This window comes from Lepidochelys kempii, chromosome 10, assembly GCF_965140265.1.
Source record: "Lepidochelys kempii isolate rLepKem1 chromosome 10, rLepKem1.hap2, whole genome shotgun sequence".
Classification (NCBI taxonomy): Eukaryota; Metazoa; Chordata; order Testudines; family Cheloniidae; genus Lepidochelys; species Lepidochelys kempii.
This window is the reverse complement of record NC_133265.1, coordinates 13325357-13345657: the sequence shown is the minus strand read 5'-3', so window position 1 is coordinate 13345657 and position 20301 is coordinate 13325357. Positions and strand designations below refer to the sequence as shown.

The 20301-nt window shown below is 38.9% G+C and overlaps 2 protein-coding genes across 12 annotated transcripts in view; one reads left to right on the top strand and one right to left on the bottom strand.

Moving 5' to 3' along the window:
* CHLSN (cholesin) overlaps nucleotides 1-20301 on the bottom strand; it is a 242284-nt gene that overhangs the window by 125011 nt on the left and 96972 nt on the right. The gene's annotated exons all lie outside the window — the stretch shown is intronic.
* The window catches only part of GPR146 (G protein-coupled receptor 146), a 66470-nt gene that overhangs the window by 27960 nt on the left and 18209 nt on the right, over nucleotides 1-20301 (top strand). For 4 of the 5 annotated variants that reach the window (XM_073362053.1, XM_073362051.1, XM_073362047.1 and 1 more), the window contains exon 2: nucleotides 16458-16584. The gene's annotated coding sequence lies outside the window, so the exon portion shown is untranslated. Of the gene's footprint in view, nucleotides 1-16335; nucleotides 16585-20301 lie in introns of those variants that run through there. The other variant, XM_073362049.1, reaches the window with a different exon arrangement.

The following is a 20301-nucleotide window of genomic DNA, read 5'->3' as shown; positions in this document are numbered from 1 at the left end:
AGTATTCTAACCACTAGACTTCACTGTCTCTTCTTACTTCCGATTCCTATTACAGAGAAGGAATACATGATATCATAAAAGGTAACACTATAATTTTATTTATTTCTAACCAATGATTGTGAAACAGGAGCCGAATGTTTATAGATGTTTTTGTCAATTTACAATAGGGCCTCCTTAGCTACTTGCTTATAGCAAGAGGCCCCAAGGCATATTTGGGAATGGAAACATTCTGAATTCAGCTCTTATCAAATTTCCAGCCCACACTATGTTTTTCATTAGTATACATGGTGTTATAATAAATGATGCACTTCCTTTTTCACTTTATGCTTTTAACATGTGACAATATTTCTACAAATGTTTTGCGTTACTGAACCACACTAAATCTGAAAATCTATTTTATGATGAAAGGTGAAAAAGACAGATTAAAAGCTGAGTGATGCTGACACAAATTTCTAGTTTAAATTCTCCACTGGGGGCCAACCCATTGCCGGTGACAGCTCCCTGGGGATCCATACTTATGGGGGTTATACTAACAAAAGGCCATCAATGAGCACATATTTGAGAAACCTATTCCCAGATCTTACAGAGAAGATGACTACCAGTTCACTCCCTACATAGCTGGCCTAGAAGAATTCTGCTTTCAAGACAACCCCCCAAGTCATGCACCTGCAACCCAGTCAGCTGCCAGACCCTTAACCCCACCGTGCAAATGTGTAACATCTGGAAATCTGCCTAAGGCGCCACACATCTGATTTTCACAAGGGTCTTTCTGCACAAAGGCCAGCCCAATTCAACTTTTGTGTCAATATTCTAGTAAATATGAATAGTGGGAAAAATATCAAGGAGGCACAGAAGGAAAGATGTTTAAGAGCAATTTAGGACTCTTGGGCTTTAATAAATGTATCAGGCATTACAAAATGCTACAGTGTTAACCCTCTTTATTCTGACACTTGCATCTCGGATACCAATCTCAGGATAAACAGTAAACTAAATGCTATTTTCTTTCTTCTGTTAAACATAGATTTGCTCATATTAAATGGAGATCGAACTGATGTTTTGCTCCCTATAAATACACCAGATTCTAAAAATCATTTGTATCTTAAGGAACGGAGTAGACTGGTACTAGGATGTAGACCCTCAGGCAGGATAACAAGATCCCATGGCAATTTTTTATGCACCAGATTATTCTCCACAAGATTATCCCTCCACACAAATCTCCCGAGTCTTGAAGGGTAGGGAAAGTCAGCAGGGAAGCGGCTGCCCCAAAGGACATGCACTACACTCCCCCGGCAAACATTACTGTAGCCCAGCTGCCAAGGGACAAAGGGAAAAGGGTAAGCCAAACTGTCCCAGGGCTACAGGGCCTCTGTGCAGATTGCCTTGGTTTCTGCAGATTTTGGGGAATCTGTAGACTTTGGAGGTTAAACTGCAATTGTTCTGTGAGGGGCTCAGAAGGGGAGCAACTTTCCTCTACTTCCAGTGAAACAAGCCCAGAAAACCCCCACAAAGATGCCCTGGTAGAGTTTTCCGTCCTCCATTTCTGCATCCTATGGGTTTTTCCACAGAGGGGGGTGATTGGGTCCTATACAGGTAAGTAGGTTACCACAGCTTCCAAAATAATTGCACTTAGGCTATAAAGAATAATTGCACCATTCATTCTCAAACCATATTTTCTGGTGTAGTCTGAACTGGAATGTTTATACTGACAGGTATACAGAAGTAAAACAATTCTGCTTTTGCTTCATGAACTGACAGAATCAAATCTCTGCATTCTATGGTCAAAACTGAATAGGGATACCGATGATGGCCTAAATTTTAAATTAAATTAATTCTATCCAGAACATTTAAGGTTTTAATAAGAGAAAAATGATGAGAGTCAAACGAAATGCCCAGAGTTGACTCAGGCTCTCTCTAATTTTTGTCACTATTTTTTGTAACACAGACATGTTATTTTACTACTATTGTGGTTAAAATAAATTAAACAAATAATCATAGAAAATAGCTGTGAATAACGTATAACCCAAGACAACACATCTCTTAACTGAAATCTTCCATTGACGGCTATAACTACTAATCAAAGTGATTTAAATCATCAGTTTTAATCATGATTTATATGAGCAAGCAGGAACCTTGATTTAAATCATGGTTTTTAATCTTGTTTTGCATTTATACTTTTCAGTTATTTTCCTAAAGAAAGGTTGATTCTCATTGGTTTCTAACCACTAAAACATGTTGATCTGAACCTAAATGTAGAACAAAACTGTCTTTTCTTTTTGCTAACCAGAAGGATACATTATAAGTATATACATATATATTTAAGCAGTTATATAGCTTACTTTACAATTATTCAGATTCTTAATTTTTTTACATTTTCTGTTATGCTAGAAAATGGTGAATGATGCATTTCTTATTTGCTAGACAATGGCTTCTTTTAAATTGTGATTTGTGACAAGTTCTATTTGGATGGAAATTCAAATTCAAGTAAAATGTACATTTTCAATTTTTTTATTAAACAAAAGTATCTTAAAACACTGTATACAAAAGAAAAAAGTTTCAAAAGTTGCTCAAAAAGTTTGCATTTAAAACTAAGAGATTTATTAAACACAGGCAGTATTATCTGAAGTTAGGGAACTGCTGGTTTCTGGTGACTACATCCCTCTCTCTCACCTGGTTTTTATTCCTAGATTGGGCAGAGGCAAACAAGCTTTTGCTGCTTATTTAACTCCTAATTGGTTTCTTAACTTTGAATGAACTAGTCACTGAATTGAACTAGTTGAATAAACTGAAATGAAGAAAATATTTTCTCTGCACCTGCAGGAGAGGCTTACTGCTGTCAAAAGTTGGTTTGACACTTCAACAGACTCTGGTTCCAGGCACTTAGCCAGCAGCTTCTATCAGTTCAGTGATTTGACCTTCTGTAAAACTTAGACGCCAACATGTACTGCTCTTTTTTTTATTTAGTTGAAATGATTTTAGTAATTGTATTACGTTTAGGCCTTAAATTGGTTGTCATAATTTCAAATTTAATTCTAATTTTTTAAAAAAACTAAACCTATATTTAAATTTTTAAAAATCATTTTTTTATTTTTTAAAAACCCCATTGATTGTTATCTACCCTATAGCTACTTGAGACAACTACTGTAGCAAATATCAGAGGCGTAGCCGTGTTAGTCTGTATCCACAAAAACAATGAGGAGTCTGGTGGCACCTTAAAGACTAACAGATTTATTTGGTCACAAGCTTTCATGGGTAAAAAACCTACTTCTTCAGATGCCTCGAGTGAAAATTACAGAAACAGGCATAAATATATATTGGCACTGTAGCAAAGAAGAGTGAACATAAGGATCTACCTTAATGAACTTCACATGTGCTAAGGACATCAGCTATTGTTAAACTGCAGAGCATAATGAAATACGTGTCCTGGCTAAAGGGCTAGCTGTACCTCTGACCCCTCTTCTGGTCTCACTGTTGTACACCACACAGGTGTTAGGCCTCATATACTTATATGTTCTGGGGTGGAATCCTGCAATTATCCAACACTTACACCGGGTCCTAGGCTACAATACCCTACATATTGACCATGCTTACCAAGCAGGCCCATTTGGGTACCTGTGTTTTTTTCCTTTGGGAATGTATGACCAATGAATTACAATGACCCAATCCATTTCTTAACTTTGAATGAACTATGGAACTGACCTAGCTGAATAAAATGAAACTACAAAAATATTCTCTCTGCACTTGCAGAAGAGGCTACAGCTGTCAAAAGCTGGTTTATCACTTCAACAAACTTTGGTCCAAATGACCCAAAACAGCCTTCTTAAAAGTATTGTTTGATCTTAACAGTAGGAAAAAAGCATAGCATAAAAGACAAAAGGATTTTAGAACAAGAGCCTCCATGCATGTCTTTCTTACCCTACAGCCTGGCTGGGGTGTAAGTCTCAGCCGTAGTAACCTGTTTGCCCCTTTTGAAGGAGTGCATATCTCTTTAAATCCAACCAAAGTTCTTTGTTCCAGGGGCTCACAAGCTTGGACCTGCTACCCAAAACAAGTTTGGCAAGCTCTGTAGGGGGTCGGAGCCAGAGAATCAAAATGAATGCCTCATGCATTGTCTTCTCAGGTGTTTGCCATGAGAAGCATACCAGGAAACACCCCCCTTCCTGGGTGCATTTCCTAACCCTGTTGCTACTGAATTAACTCAGTATATGCATACCGTAGACATCACAATAACCCAGTCAGGAGACAGTATTAATAAATTATTACAAGAAGCTCCAAATCCACCACACCATATATGATAAATTGTGAGTACACCTTGTAATCTATCTACAAACTTTATCAGTTTGCATGTCTTGTTTCTTAGTCTGTGTGCCTTCTCACCTCCTGGGCCATTACCCACTTGCCTCTGATATTAAAAACCCATGGCTCCACAATTAATTGTTGAAGAGCAGCAGCCAAGGAAGTGGAAAAAGAAAAGAAGAATAAAATATTAATTAAAAGTTAAAAGAAAGATTAAGGTTAAAGATGGGTTTCAGAGTAACAGCCGTGTTAGTCTGTATTCGCAAAAAGAAAAGGAGTACTTGTGGCACCTTAGAGACTAACCAATTTATTAGAGCATAAGCTTTCGTGAGCTACAGCTCACTTCCTCAGATGCATATCGTGGAAACTGCAGCAGGCTTTATATATCTATATATATCTATATCTATATATAAAGCCTGCTGCAGTTTCCACGATATGCATCTGAGGAAGTGAGCTGTAGCTCACGAAAGCTTATGCTCTAATAAATTGGTTAGTCTCTAAGGTGCCACAAGTACTCCTTTTCTTTTTAAGGTTAAAGATGAACTCTTCTTGCCTCAGCAAAATACACACACTTGACAGAAATATCTTCTGGTAAAATTCTCTTTGATCTTATGGGCATTGTTCAATAGGAAGTACCAATGGTCCTAAGAACCTTCCCAAATGACCAATATGTACCTGCTCAGCAAGGGGGAACATATTCATTGCATCTCATAGATCAAATTTCACTCCATCCACAAATATAAAAAGATGTTTTCTAATTGGCAGCCCCACAAATTCCCCCTTGACCCTTTTCATCTCATGCATCATCACCAGTCACAGACTCTACTGGCTAAATAACACCCATACAACTCCATTGTCTTCTGATCATGCCTTCAGTGACATCTGTGTAACCCAATTAACCTTAAATGAGTTTGCAGAGGTGTGACTGCTGACATCCTCTGAAAACAATGGCACTGCACAGGAGTAACTGAAGGTATAATTTGGCGTACAGGACCAGTAGTTTGGTAGTTGAACGAGAAGTTACAGAGCCATGACTAGAATTAGGGGGATGATTTTACATGTGGGGGATATGGTTGGGGAAGAGGTTTTGGGGTGCTGTGTGCACAGACTCAGCCTGGCTAAGCAGCTGATGGAGGTATACTGTAGAAGGTATAGCTGAAAAGCACACAGTCTCAGCTGGCAAATCTGATGGATGACCAGCCCAGACCTTAAATGGTTTAAGGAAGCACTAGTATGGATGTAATGGCAAATTTAAACAATGTAGGGTGTTACAATGGATGACTAATTGTTTGTGCATCAACTGGTGCACAAGAACCAACTGATCCTAGGATAGGTGAAGCCTCTGTTTTCCCCTTTTATTTTCTTATACCTTTCTCTCTCTCTATCATTAACTGCAGTCTTGTTTTACATAGAGAATGGATGCAAAATGAAAATTGATATGGGCCAACATCTATTCCACATTCAGTAACACTGGTGTAAAACTGGAGTAACCCAATGACCTCAATCACAGATTTATACCAGTGTAATTGAGAGCAGCATTTGTCTCTAGAATTCTTATCAGTTTCCATTTGCAGACCATGTGTAAAAATTTACCCTTAGCCACAAAGGGAAAATTATTAGGATTAGTTAGGCTTTGTTTACACTACACAGCTTAGTCGGGCAGTGTAAATGCTGTTTGTTGGCACTTTTGCAGATAAAATACTTCCATCCCCTTCCACCCCACTGCCACTTGCTGGTCAAAACTTTTGTCTTTCCGGGGGGGGAGGAGCTTTTATTAAGCACCCGTGAATGACAAAAGTTTTGTCATTCAGTTGGCAGTGTACACAAAGCCTTAATATCAAACTATTTACAGTCAAATGGATGCTAAGGAAAAATTACTATTATTGCACCATCCTTTTAGTCTGACTTGCAGGTAGCTGGTTGTTCAGAGGCTAATATGAATGGAAACTGACTAATCCTAGTTGGTTTCCCTCTGCCTGTTCTTTACACAAGAAGTGCAAAAGGAAACTGACCGGAATGCTAAGCAGTTTCCTCTGTTATTCCTCTGGGTGTTTCCTTTTGAAGTGTAGCCCTAGGTGGCTGCTTATGCATAACTTTTCAGGTCACCTTTAAAGTGACCCCTCCCCATCTTTGCAGTTTCTGAGTATAGAAACAAACAATTCTTTAATTAAAACAAGTCAGTTGTATACCATTTCAGGCCTTCCTATTTCTGTTCAAATAATCTTTTGTGAACCTAAGATGTAGGTATTCTTTGTTCTAGAATTTCAGACTACACTGCAGAAAATGCCAAAATTTCATAGACTGAACTGAGGTAAGATGATTTGTATAACATATGAACAAGCCATGTCTGAAAAAGCCATTTACCTTTATCTTAAAGGGAAAATGCATTTTACAATCTAGAAGCAAAAATTCAAACTCTACAGTAGGTCCAACTAGTTTCTAACATTTTCCTACTATATTTAGTCGATAAGATAACCCCCCCACACACTCCATCATACGTACACATAATAAGATTTTTCACAGCCACATTTCTTCTTCAAAGATGTAAATCCATATGTAAAGTTCATATGGACTGATTCACACTAGTCTAACTTGCAAATAGAAAGATGAGCCACTTTTATGCCAGAGCACTGTAATATAACAGTATTAAACCAGCAAATACTGCCAGAAACAGACAGGAGTAGAGGACCTTCGTCTAAACTCCAGAGACGTAATAGCAACATGACGATGATGAAACCATCAAACCACATGCCATTGTCTTCCAAGCCTAACACATAAATGATGACTATACCAGTATCATATTGGTGGTTCTCAAACTTTTTATCATGTTGTGGACCACTTCTTAAGACAAGACCCCTTGTGGACAGCTCTCCAGATCTCCTAATTACCCACAGCATATACTGCTTGATTACCAATCCCCCCAATCCCATTAATTAATATTAAGACAGTAAGGAGAAAGAATTAAAATAAGGTTACTTTAACGTGATGGCCATGGATTCTTGGTTAGATTCCCCCATTCCCACTTTGTATATGTGCTGTTTATTTCCTTTCCCTGGCTAAACGACTTTACTGTCACAATCATTGCATTTCCTTTTACTGAAAACAGTCCAATTTTAATCCACACAGGTCAATTTGCAGTTTTGTTCCATTCTCCCATTTTTCCTTCCTCTCAAATTTTGGTGCTAACAAGTTTAACCACGGTTGAAATTACACCAGAGACACCTGTCAGAGAGAGAGAGAGAGACATTAACAGACTGAATTTCCTGTTCATCAGCAGTCCTATGTAGCAACAGCATAATTTTTGGAATGACTTGTTTGAGAATCGCAGCTTTAATTCTATATTTCTTAGGTTTCTTTAACATCCTTGAAAAGGAATATGTATTCCCACCACTGAAACCTTAACATTTTCTTAAGAACATTTCTGTGTGGAAATTTTCAGCCAAAATTAGGAGACTACAAGGTGGGAGCTCAATCCTACATATTTTTAGGAAGTAGGGGAAGGAAAGACACTTTGGTCTGTTGGTCATGAAATCCTGCTAGCTAACCATCATCTTCAACCCACTGTCCTCATGTCACAGATTTCCCACGGTCCATAAAAAGGAGTCCCCCCCACCCATCTCTGTGGGTACTACCACACTCCAGGCCTCATAAAGGAATATGACAGCAATGATGAGCCCCTTTCCTCTCCCCCAGCTTCAAGCACTTCTCCTTTCTTGTTCTACCTCCTGCCCCAGGATCCTGTGAAGGGAATTCTAGTGATTGAAGGCTCCCTTCACTGCAGCCTCCTCCTGCAATGTTTTCCCATCAGGCAGATACAAAAAAAGGTTACCTTAGCAGAGAGGCAAATGTTGTAAGCACCTAGACAATAACAGTTTATAAGAAATAGCCAATATGGATTAGTCAAGAACAAATCATGCCAAACCAACCCAATTCCCTTCTTTGACATGGATATTGGCCTAGTGGAAAGCAGTAGATGTGATATATCTTGATTTCAGTAGGGTTTTGACACAGTCCCACATAACTTTCTCATAAGCAAACTAAGGAAATGTGGTCTAGATGAAATTACTATAAAGTGGATGCAAAACTGGTTGAAAGACTATATTTAAAGAGCAGTTATCAATGGTTCACTGTCAAATGGTGGGGATGCATCTAGTGGGATGTGTGCAGGGTCTGGTATGATTCAATAGTTTCATTAATGACTTGGATAATGGAGTAGAGAGGCTTACAACACCTGTAGATGACACCAAGCCGAGCGGGGTTGCAAGCACCTTGGAGGAGAGCAAGAAAATTATTATAATTCAAAATGACCTTGACGAATTGGTCTGAAATGAACAAGATGAAATTCAATAAAGGCAAGTGCAAAGTACTTCACTTAGGAAGGAAAAATCAAATGCACAACTAACAAAACGGGGAATTCTTGGCTAGGCAGTAGTACTGCAGAAAAGGATCTGGAGGTTACAATGCATCATAAATTGACTATAAGCCAACAATGGGATGCAGTTGCAAAAAAGGCTAATATTATGGGGTGTATTAACTGGAGTGTTGTATATAAGGCATGGGAGGTAATTGTCCTGTTCTACCTGGCACTTGTGATGCCTCAGCTGGAGTACTGTGCCTAATTATGTGTGCCACACTTTAGGAAAGATGTGGATAAGTTGGGGAAAATCCAGAGGAGAGCAACAAAAATGATAAAAGGTTTAGAAAACATGACCTTTGGGGAAAGGTTAAAAAAATCTGGGCATGTTTAGTCTTGAGAAAAGATGACTGAGCGGGTACCTGATAACAGTCTTCAAATATTTTAAGGGTTGTTATAAAGGGTACAGTGATCAATTGTTCTCCATGTCCACTGAAGGTAGGACAAGGAGTAAAAGGCACAATCAGCAGCAAGGAAGATTTAGTTTATTATATCTTATTAACTAAGATTTAGTTTAGTTTATATTGGGGAAAATTTTCTAACTTGAAGGGTAGTTAAGCACTGGAATAGGCTTCCAAGGGAGGTTGAGGAATCCCCCCACTGGAGGCTTTTAAAAGAAGGTTAGATGACACTTGTCAGGGATAGTGTAGGTATACTGGGTCCTGCTTCTGCAAACGGGCTGGACTTGATGACCTCTTGTAGTCCCTTTCTGCCCTACATTTCTGATTCTATGATCTTGAGCCTTAGGAGGCTTGTGGTTTCCCACTCTACAGTCTTAAGATGTTCATCTGGGCTACCAACATTCCTTAAGAAACACACTAAGGCTGGTGGGGTGCACCAGAGCTTTAGGAGGTTCTTCAGCACCAAATAAGGCAAATCAGGCTCATTAGGCCTCTGCTGAACCAAAACAAGTTTAATTAGGCCCTAAAAAGTCTCAAAGGGGGTGATGGGCCCCTAAATTCATGAGAGGGACCAATGAGCACTAAGGGTTTTCCCTCAAAGACTCTGTCTCCTTACAGTCACCTCTCCATGCCCAGATCTTCTAATGTCTGCAGGAGCAGGACTCTTTTCCTACAGTCTTCACGAAGTACACAAGGCAGGAAGATAAAGGGAGAAGGGAAAGGAGATTGGTTGAGGGGAAGGGGCATTTCCCTTGTCTTGACCTCCTGAAGGTCTGCAGAAAAGAACCCTGTTGGCAATTGCTTTAATAAAAAGGACCAGTGTATTATATTATATGTGTTTGAATTAGTCCAGAATAGTTAAATAAACTGATTTAACTTTTAACGACATTTTTAAACAGCAGCTAATATAATTACCGAAAGTATGCAAAAACAAAGAAGCAAACTGAAGCACCATTGTAGTCACCCAAATACATCTACACCAGGAGTGACCGAACAGTGAACTTTAGTAGATCCCTTTTAACCACTCAGATTAGAGATCAAATGCAAATAAGCCTATGTATAGGTTTTCTAAGTACAAGAGACAGAGATATTCATGTCTCTGGCCATTAGCACTGCATCCACTTGTATGGAATGCAATAGGATCTTATCAGCTGCCACTCCAGCATAACTGGAGATTGAGGGTTTCAAATTCTTTTAGGGATACAACAAAGGGTAAGGAAAATCTCACGCTTTTAAGAATTATGCAGAAACATAGTATTATTTAATATATAACCAACAATATTACTTAATCCTCCACATAGCGGTATTTTATCTTTATATGAACCTGCCATACGTATTAAAGTGAATTCAAATTGTTTGCATGCACTGAGAGAGACTACAGATCTCTTCCTGAATTTTAAATTAATACTGGAATAGTTTATAGAACTATAAACCCTGTCAGCCCTGGCTTTCACATTTATCTTGAGCACACATACTCATGTTCAGTAATTAGAATGAAATTGCCAAATTCAAAACAAGGCTTATTTCCATCGCTGTAGTTAGCAATACAAGGTGTTGTCTCTTTAGAAGTAACATGAGTCAGGAATGTGTTGTATTATGAGTAATATAAAGCTATGTCAAGGTGCAGTTCTGCATACTCTGGATTATTTACATTCCATAACTATGAAATCCTTATCTTGCATAGACTGAAGGGTGGTACTTTGTTAAAAAATATATATATGCAATTTTCACCAGTTGTTTATGCACATCAGGAGGAAAGATTGTTTTTGCGGTTACAAACATGAAAAGGCCAATATTGCTTTTGCTGTGTACTTGGAAAAACACTAAAGAGATAAGAGTTTGCTTTTAGTGGCATTTGAAAGCTCTCTAGATAAGAAAACTGAAATACGAAGGGTTTCAGAGTAGCAGCCGTGTTAGTCTGTATTCGCAAAAAGAAAAGAAGTACTTGTGGCACCTTAGAAACTAACAAATTTATTTGAGCATAAGCTTTCGTGAGCTACAGCGAAGTGAGCTGTAGCTCACGAAAGCTTATGCTCAAATAAATTTGTTAGTCTCTAAGGTGCCACAAGTACTCCTTTTCTTTTTGTAAAATATGAAGACGGATCTAGATTAGCACTGTTATTTTAAAATGTGATAACTGTCAAATATGATATCTGATGTCAGTCATAAAATGTTGATGCACGCACATAAACAAAAATGATCATATCTATTTTAATTTAGCTCCAATTAGGTTTTTCCATGTTAAAGTGTCCTTGTGTGAGCATCCTAAATTGTTTTTCCAGTTAAAAACTTTTAGAAGAAGCTTCCTGCTTCAAAAGTTAAGAGTATAGCACTTCATTTTGGGCCTGATGCAACTCTGAGGGAAATCAATGCGGGGATTTCCACTGATATCAAAGAGAACTGGACTGAGTCTTATTATTGCAGAATCATGCAACAACACCTCTTCATATCAGAGATAGGCACAAAAAGATTTCAGTTACCAAGCAAACTGATTTAACAACTCTAAATAGAATGGGGTTTTATGTTTGACCCCCCCCCCCTTTTTTTGGAGCTGTGGGTGCGTGTGTGGAACAATGGATGGGGAGGAGGGATGATGTTACTTACTCAAGATTTTTATGTTGGGCCAAATCCTAATCCCCTTACTCATGAAAACTACCAATGAGTGTGAATTTTGCATGAGTGAGAATAGCAGGATTTTGTCCATTGTTGGCAAAGAGCAAAATATTTGTGCATAGCACAGATTTTTCTAATAGCACCTCCCTTATCCATCCTCCTCAGTCCTGTTATCTAAATACATCGTTATGTCCCGCAAGTGTGTCAGGAAGGTTCAGAAGTTTGCTAGCCAGCTTCCCAAGTTAGCTGGCTCAACAGGACGGAGGGGTCTCACACTATCAACAGGGAAACTGGCTGGGTTTCTATAGTAGAGGTGTAGACAGTAAGTCAGAGGTGGGCAAACAAAGGCCCGCAGGCCACACCAGGCCCGCAGGACCCTCCTGCCCGGCTCCTGAGCTCCTGGCCGGGGAGGCTAGTCCCCGGCCCCTCCCCCGCAGTCTCACCTCGCCGCCGGCGCAATGCTCTGGGCGGCGGGGTGAGCTCCTGGGGCAGCACAACTGCAGAGCCCGGCCTGACCCAGTGCTCAGCCACACCGCCCGGCTGGAGCCGGGCCATGCCGCTGCCGCCACCACCAGCCACTGGTGCTCCAGGCAGCGCGGTATGGGGGCCGGGGGAGTCTGGGGGGGGGCATGGATGGGGTTGGGGTGGTCAGAGGGCAGGGAAAAGGGGGGTTGAATGGGGGCAGGGGTCCTAGGGGGACAGTCAGGAAGGAGGGGGGGTTGGATGGGGTGGCAGGGGCAGTCAGGGGTGGGGCTTCCGGGGGCAGTCAGGGGACAGGGAGAAGGGGGGGTTGAATGGGGGCAGGGGTTCCGGGGGGGCAGTCAGGAGCAGGGGTTCCGGGGGTGGTCAGGGAAAAGGGGTGGTTGGATAGGGCATGGGTCCTGGGGGGCAGTCAGGAATGAGAGGAGGGGTTGGGTTGGGCGGCGGGGGTCCAGGGGCAGTCAGGAGACAGGGAGCGCGGTGTGTGGATGGGGCAGGGGTCCTGGGGGGGGGATGAGGGGGGCAGATAGGAGGTGGGGCGGGCCACAACTCCCTCCCCTATCCAGCCCTCCATACAATTTCCAAAACCCAATGTGGCCCTCAGGCCAAAAAGTTTGCCCGCCCCTGCCCTAAGGGCTTCAAATATTTGGATAGTCAACGTTGCAACATATGTTTGTTTGTTAGTTTTTTTGAGTTTTCTAATAAACCTCACAATTGTAATTGTTCGGTAGCTGGAAAAATGAACAAAACGCCTCAAATATACTAGGTTATAAACATATAGGAAAACAGTTCCTGCTCTTAAGACCTCACAATCTAAAACTTGCAAATTAATCTTATCCATGGGATCCCATTTGCAATCTCAATTTTTCTTAAATTAATTACCAAATACACTATATGGATATTTTTATGACTGGATACTGATTAATATTTTGAATACTCACTCACCTAATACAAATTAATTAACCAGACCTCAGTAGATCTAAATATTATTATTATATTTATTATTTCTCTTATGCTTAAACAATTATACTGAAAGATATTATATTGGAAAAATTAGATAAATATCAACTAAGAGATACAAACACTATTGACAAGTACCTCCATTCAGCTTTTCGTATGTGTCAATAACTCCCATTGATGTTTGTACACATTATACACATATGGCAATGACACTATTATATATCCACTGATTTAGTAATGTTACACAGGTAAATGAAAATGTGATGTATTTCAACACATGCACTTGGGTAAATATAAAGTTATATTGCAGCCACCACAAAAATATTAAACAACTAAGCCCTAGTTTTTCTTTAGTCTGTTGATGAATTCAACTGATTTAGTAATTTTTAACCTAACTCAGCAGATATAGGCTATTCTATTTTATTTAGTATTAAACATTCCTTAAAAACCTAATGTTTGAAGTTTATTATCATACTTGCATGAACAAAACCAAAGTCGATACAAGATTACTTTTATTATTTAACATTTGTACACAGAATACACACCTGACTTTTCCATTGTCTGTATCAAGTCTGCTAATACTCCAGAAATAACTTCATTTGAACCATTCACTGACTTCAGCTTCATTTGAGCCATTACAATGCACTTAGTAGTCAAGGTTCTGCTCTAATCAAATAAGACTTTTATGCTATCCACATTACTTCTAAGTGCAGACACGCAATAGCTTTATGGAATCGTCAAAGGGGACTATATGAAAGGCATTGTTATATCTCATACTGTATATTACTCAAGCTAACATCAACAAAATTGTACATTTGACTGATAGTAATCTGAGAAATTAAGGGTGAAATTTATGATGATGAGGGTCCACAAAGCTCTAAGAACCACTCAAGCCCTGTAATGCTTCTGCTTGGTGGAGATGGGGATTGGGAGCAGGAGTATGTTAGGGTATATTTACCCTGCAAAAAAAACCCCCCTGTGATGGTGAGTCAGAGCCTGGGTCTACAGACTTGGGGGGTTCATGCTATGGGGTTAAAAATAGTAGTGAAGCTCCACCCTTGGGCTGGAGCTTGGGCTCTGAAACTCAGCAAGCGGTGGTGGGGATGTCTACGCTGCTATTTTTAGCTCTGTAGTATGAACCCGCAGACTTGGGCTCTGAGGGGTACATCTACAGTGCAAAAAAAAAAAAAAGGCCCTGTAACAGCAAGTCTCACAGCCTGGGTCAACTGATTTGGGTGCGCTACAGGGCTAAAAATAGCAGTGTGGACATTCCTGCCCAGGTTGGAGCTCTGGCTCTGAGACTTTCCTCTGTTGCTGGGTTTCAGAGCCTGAGCAGGAACACCTACACTAGCCCCACAGCACAAGCCTGAATCACTTGACCTGGGCTCTGAAACTCTCTGCCAGGTTTTTTGTTGAAGTGTAGATGTACCCTTAGTGTGTAAAGCAGCCTCAGAGGAGCTCCGAACAGGCTAAAGTGACTAAGTGAGAATTACCGGTGCATGGGACCAGCCTCAGAGGAGCTCCAAACAGGCTAAAGTGAGAACTACCAGGGCATGGGATCCTGCCTTAACTGAGGCACAGGGTAGGGAGACCCCTATAACACAAGCTGTGGCCACTATTCCAGCTGTAGAATAAAAGATGCAGGGAGCCTTGTGGTCTGGCTAAAGGATGGAAGGGGGAGAACCATTGCATCCCCCAACCCTTACATTTGTTTTCTCCACAAAGTTCATTTATTGAGGTTTATGAGTTTAGAAGGTCTGAATTTCACCAGTAAAGCATATTTCACATTACATTTTATAATCCCTACAACCATCATGGGAGTTTTCTCAACTGTAAATCACAACAGATCAAATTTTTGTGTGATTCAAAATACAAAATAAATAAAATCCTATCCACATAATGGTCTACTGCCAAAAGTGTAATTAATATATAAATATAAAATTGTACAAGCCGTTTTAACAATAGAAAAATAATCATCCAGAGCTGCCGAACCTTTCTTAGTCCATCTAAATACAACTCTGGGGGGGAAAATGTGCATCTTATCTAACAACTTAACAGCCAACTAACAATAGAGCATATAATGGAAATGCTGACAGACATAACTACAGCAGAGTTCCCAGAGCCACTAGACTATTATATAGATTATAAATAAGAAATGATGGAGTCAGTCTTTTACCTTTTCTAATGTCTAATCTCCTCAATAAACCACAACATTATTTAATTAGGCAATTTGTGGTTTACCTGTAAATACTGCTAAACAGTATACGGTTCTGCTTTTCAGTTGTTCACTCTAGGTTGATTTTAAATGTATTTTGTATTGTGAAGATTTATCTTACAAGATAGTTTAAGAATAAAAATAAGCAACTAATGGTTTCAGGAGCTGAAAAAATACATTTTGGGCTCAATCTTATTCCCACTGACATCAATGACAAATTTCCCATTGACTTCAATGGGAGGAGGATCACTCCCTTCTTCTGTTAATAAAAAGTTGTGTTACACATTGCTGATTATTGCTTGGGGGAGGAAGGAGGACCTACATAAATTAAATTGCTGATTATTGTCTGAAGTAAAGACAAATTATTTCAGGGTCATCTGAATCCAAGCTAAATTATTGGAATCAATGTACAATACACTCTTTATTCAAATGCAACTAATTTAGATACTTAAAATCTCATTTGTTTAAAATAAAAAATGTTTGTAACATTGAAAGAGCAATTGATAAAGTCTTCCTTAGTGATATCTTGTTATTAAAATCATGCCATATTCTCGTTGAACGACTGAAAATGTTCCTAGAACATGCCATATTACAGTAGTATAAACCACGGTAAGCATGTTTTAAAGACTGCCCTAAATTAGAATGGCTCTGATTTTCAGCCCTAACCTTAGTTACGCTCTGGATCCATTTAGTATTTGCTTTATGTATCTAACTATATTATAAGTCAACAGTTCTCAAACCAGGATAATGCTTTTTAATATGTGCTTTAAAAAAAACACAAAAGTGTTCATGATTGTGCACACTGTTACACAGAATAGGCCCCTGAGTAACGATCAGACCCCATGATTAATGCCCCTTAACCCTCCTGACTTAATCACTTAGAGATATCAGGGTGGAGGGGTTGTTTTTGTAATAGACCTCTCAGCCAATCAGAGCATGCAGCTAAAGCTTAAAGGATTATACGTGTGTGTATGTGTGGGGGGAAGTCACATGTATATACAGAGTTCAGTAACACTAACAAGAGTGGTGCAGTGGAGTCAGCGTTCTTTTTCTAAGCTCTGCTATTGTTTATTCTTAATAGAGAAATGAGACATTGGAGATTCTGCTGAACTTATTCTGAAAAAGCTTCCAATACCAGGAAAATGTTTCTGCCTGCTATCAAGGAATCCATTTGCTACAGCCTCAAACAACAGGGACGTTCTTACCGGGTGAGTTTTTGACAAGTTCACATTGTAGCTTGCTCTTATTTTTCAAGCAGCCTGCATAATAATTTAGGTATCAAACACAAACACCAACTCAGTGAAGTTGAATGGTTTCTTCATCAGAAGACAATATGCAACTTATATGGTGCACCTCTAGAAAGAGAAACCATGTTTTTGAAATGTGTGCATGTTACTGCTTTTATTATGGACTGTTCAAAGGAAAATGCTACAGTAGACTCTTGTGTGCACATTAATCCTCATTCATTTCCATGATATTAACCTTGATTGTTCAACTACTGTTAATTTTCATTTTTGTACAATTTTAAAAGATAAAATTCATTATGTCTTTATTTTTACCCCTTATTGTTTATTTTAAATATGGAGTTCTGCCAGCAGAGAATTTAGTCTGTTTGTTCTTTTAACAAAATAGAAAAAAATACCTCTCTTGAAAAACCAGTATACTCACTGAAAAAAAATGTTATTTTTACATATTTTATTCACAGCTACAATAGCAAATACTACAGTAAACTGTACTGTGTAATAAAATTGGAAAGTAGTTAAAAGACATTGCAATATACTACAATCAGAAACAAAACCAATTACTCACCAAGCCAATTATTAACCTGCTTTTTCATTTAGTCTGTATTACAACAGAAAGTAAGCCAGACTGAAATTTCATCATGATACAGATTTGCTTAGTACTTTCAGCAATAACAAATATAAACTATTTCAAATATTGATTGTCTTTTTTTTTTAAGCTGATTAGGTATTTATACTATGTTTATCACCATGTGTGTTTTCTTACTGCATCTAACAGAAATTAGGCCCACTGTATATGAGGGCTTTAACTGTCAGTTGAACTTTAGGACTCTCTTTATAAATCAAAGAACTAGGAGAACAAGGACAAAAATGCTATTTCCTTTGTCACCATAACATTCTTGTGATGCACTCTGTTGGCCCAATTCAATTCACACTAGAGTCAAAGAAAAGTCTCCCACTGAAATCAATGGAAGTTGCACTGGTCCCCAAATTAGCCAAAGAAAATGGCAATCAAACATTTTGAATAAGATAATTCCTTTGAATTTCTGTTCTTGATCTGTAATAATGACCTTAAAGGAATGGAAAAGAGAACTATACATATTTTGCAAAAGCTAAACATAGGTCCCAATCCTGCATATGCTTAAATTTATGTTCTAGCAGTCCCAGCATCCCTGTTGCTACCTGTGGTTCAGCACTGATATATATTTTACATCTGTGGGCTGTGTAAAAACAATTTGTCATCCATTGCAAAAAAAACCTGGCTGTGTGATAAATTAATTACTAGTCAATCTAAAGACTACACTGTAATTGTAAGTATTGGTATTTATTTCACTGCTGATCATTTCATTATTATATTGTATTGGGGTAGTATGTAGAAGCATCAGTCAGGGTTTATGGCCCCTTTGTGCTAGGCACCGTAAACAAACAACGGAAAGGTCCCTGCCCCAAAATCTTGCAGTTTAAATATACGAGGAGAGACAAACGAAACACACAACAGACAGATGGATAGAGAACAAGATAACAGTGAGACAATTAATATAATAAGTAGTGGTCTTAGCACAGCAACTGCCTAGCCATTATCAAATGTTTTGTAGCCATCCCAGCACAGCTGAGTTTTTCAAAAAAATCTGAAGGAGAAAAATGTAATGGCTTTCTGGATTTTTATGGAAAGCTTTTCCTATGCATATGGGGTGGCATTCAAGAAAGCACAAAAATACTTATAGGAAATTTTGACTAGTCTCTGCTCTGTACAGTAGCTTGCTCAGTAGAACCTTATGGTGTAGTCGGATTGCTAGTTTGGTGTAGAGACCTTTGTTTGACCAGATGTTGTCCATCCTTCCAAAGTGGTGTTTGCTTTTCCTAATCTCAAATGAATATCTGTATTGCAGACACCTTCAAATGTCATCACACTCCCCAGATAGAAATCGAACGGATAGAAGAATTCTGCTCTTCCAGCCATGTACACCTTTCCATCTGTGGTCCAGTTTCCTATCTTCATAATCTTGTTTTTTCTCAGCTTTTCCTTTCAATCCTATTTTTGCTGCTTCCTATTCTACCTCTGATGTAAGGGCCCTATGTTGTTCCATGTCATACTTAGTAAAGCAATACTGTTGTCAAAGTCAAGGTTGTATAACTCATCTTCGCTAACCCATTTGACACTGTCCACAATGCCCTTTGTTGACCACTTGATCACCTAGTCTATTGTTAATGCCAAGAGGACTGTTGATAACAAACACGCTTGTCTAACTGCAGTCACAATATCAAACCACTCAGCCAGGTCTGTATCTGATCTTACTGTGCATGTACTTCTGTCATATATACTCCTTCTTATGTTGATCAGCTTGTGTGGTGTCCCATAGCTTCTAGCAATATTCCACAGGGTCTCTCTCTGGACACTAATGAACACTTTCTTAAAATCTAGAACGTTGATTAAAATGGTGTGATGAACTGGGGTTCTGTCTGTACCACTTCTTAATTATAGATGATTTTATGACATTGTAATATGGAAAGTACGGCTGTCAAGTGATTAAAAAAATTAATCTCACCATTTAGCAATAACAGAATACCATTTATTTAAATATTTTTGGATATTTTCTACATTTTCAAATATATTGATTTCAATTACAACACAATACAAAGTATACAGTACTCACTTTATATTTATTTTTATTACAAGTATTTGAACTGTAAAAAAACCAAAAATAGTATTTTTCAATTCACCTAATACAAGTACTGTAGTGCAATCTCTTTATCATGAAAGTTGAACTTACAAATGTAGAATTATGTACAATAAAACTGCATTCAAAAATAAAACCATGTAAAATTTTGGAGCCTACAAGTCCACTCAGTCCTACCTCTTGTTCAGCCAATTGCTCAGACAAATAAGTTTGTTTACATTTGCAGGAAATAATGCTGCCTGCTTCTTGTTTACAATGTCACCTGAAAGTGAGAACCGGCGTTCTCAGGGCATTGTTGTAGCCAGTGTCGCAAGATATTTATGTGCCAGATGTGCTAAGGATTCATATGTCCCTTCGCTTCAACCACCATTCCAGGGGACATGCGTCCATACTGATGACGGGTTCTGCTCGATAACAATCCAAAGCAGTGCGGACCAACGCATGTTCAGTTTCGTTACCTTGAGTCAGACGCCACCAGCAGAAGGTTGATTTTTCTTTTTTGGTGTTTCGGGTTCTGTAGTTTCCGCATCAGAGTGTTACTCTTTTAAGACTTCTGAAAGCATGCTGCACATTGGAACGCACTTCAGATTCTTAAAGCTTGGGTCAAGTGCTGTAGCGATCTTTAGAAATCTCACATTGGTACCTTCTTTGCGTTGTCAAATCTGCAGTGAAAGTTTGTTCTTTAAATGAACAAAATGTGCTAGGACATCATCTAAGACTGCCATAACATGAAATATATGGCAGAGTGCAGGTAAAACAGAGCAGGAGACATACAATTCTCCTCCAAATCGTTCAGTCACAAATTTAATTAACGCATTTTTTTTTTAACAAGTGTCATCAGCCTGGAAGCATGTCTTCTGGAATGGTGGCCAAAGCATGAAGGGGCCTGAATGTTAAATACCTTACAATGCCGGCTACAAAAGTGCCATGCAAATGCCTGTTCTCCCTTTCTGGTGACACTGTAAATAAGAAGAGGGCAGTATTATATCCTGTAAATGTAAACAAA